The sequence below is a fragment of the Triticum aestivum genome, unplaced genomic scaffold (assembly GCF_018294505.1).
Source record: "Triticum aestivum cultivar Chinese Spring unplaced genomic scaffold, IWGSC CS RefSeq v2.1 scaffold104294, whole genome shotgun sequence".
Classification (NCBI taxonomy): domain Eukaryota; kingdom Viridiplantae; phylum Streptophyta; class Magnoliopsida; order Poales; family Poaceae; genus Triticum; species Triticum aestivum.
In genome coordinates this window covers 28,977-30,496 of record NW_025226118.1, presented here as the reverse complement: position 1 = coordinate 30,496, position 1,520 = coordinate 28,977, and the positions used below count along the sequence as shown (strand labels likewise).

The following is a 1,520-nucleotide window of genomic DNA, read 5'->3' as shown; positions in this document are numbered from 1 at the left end:
TGTTATAGTTGGCAGTCCGTGATTCCAATTGATTTCTCTAATTTGATGTAGGAGAAATGGATTTTCTTGAGTATGAGTTTTCTGTAATGCTTGTTGCCTCCTGTTGTGATTCTAGGTTGAACTTGCAAAAGATGCGCTGAATGAGTGGCACTTCTTTGAACACTGGCCAGAACCCAGCATCGTCAAGAAAAGCTTCTTTGGCCCGGTGTGTCTTCGGTTGTATCCTTGAAATATTTGGTTCAGTGACCGAAGGTAATCTCATATAATAAAAATATTCTATTTATGCTAGATTATTTGACCTGTTCGTTGTAGGTTCATGTGTTTGGTTTAGATGGCTATTGATGAGTCAAAAAACACAAGCTCCATACTCTTGTAATGCTTTCTGTTGTGCACTTGAGACCCTAGAGTATGTAATGAAATTCATGATGTATCTAAAAACATGCACTATTTGCAATCGCAGTCTGACCAGTGCATCTTTATCTTCAGCCGTTTTCATCAATATTTTACTCAAGCGATTCTGGAAGTTAAGCACTAAATTGTGCGTCGAAGACACTCACAGATATGGTGTGGAGAGGCGGTACATTATTTTGGCAATGATGCATAGCTGGTACATGAAGGCATGGGTAACAATATATGATGTAAACATTATAGGTTACTTTCCACTTTATATTTTAGTTGTTGTTTATTTGATCTGCTACTAAGAAGAAATAACTCGTTAACTTTCCATAGAGCTCATGTTGAATGGATGATAAAAACAAGGCGCGAGTGGTCCTGACCGAAGGCTGTACCAATCATGTTTATAGCGCTACAACCTGGAATCGCGTCCACTATTTATTATCTTGGTAATTCACTGCATATGAAGAAAGGACAACCATTCATGGTTATGTATGCCTTCATCTGTTTCTGCTCTTGCATTAAAAAAATCTTATGTCGTTGAACATTTCGCTTTTTAGTCCAATCTGAAGTACCAGTACCAATGGCACATCAGCTTTTAGATGTTTATATATTCATTTTTCGTGTTCTCTGAAGTGTGAACAGTACTTGATTTATCGATTGGATCAAAATGGTTCTGATTCATTTTCATCTTAATTGCTTCTTGCTTCAGTTTCAAAGCAGCCCTATAATGCAGATCATTTTAGATGGATATAGAACGACAGGTCAATGATTACACATTGAATAAATGGTAGACCTGGTCTCTCCCTTCTTCCTTAAATTGCGTCTAGATTTTCTGAATTGTTTGTAGTTTTGACTTCCACTTGTGACTTGTCCATGAAGGATTCTTAAATGGTTGAATGGCCTGATATTGCCAAAGGATCCCCTAGATGTAACCACCCCAAGGTACTTCTTTGAAACAATGACCTACAAGTGTTTATGAGCCATGCATTCGTATTATGAATTGGAAGAACATCAATCAGCAAGTATTTATGGCTGATGTCTCCTAGATGAGATAATTTTCCCCAAACTGCGTGTGATCCATTGCTCTAGGTAGCAACATCATGGAACCGTAATGTTATTTTTTT

At 37.5% G+C, this 1,520-nt stretch overlaps 1 long non-coding RNA gene across 1 annotated transcript; it reads left to right on the top strand.

Moving 5' to 3' along the window:
* The first annotated feature begins 730 nt into the window (after nt 1-730).
* Nucleotides 731-1,492, top strand: LOC123172470 (uncharacterized). Its single transcript, XR_006485605.1, has 3 exons — nt 731-842; nt 1,106-1,183; nt 1,276-1,492. It is a non-coding gene; the product is annotated as an uncharacterized lncRNA (long non-coding RNA).
* The last annotated feature ends 28 nt before the right edge of the window (nt 1,493-1,520 follow it).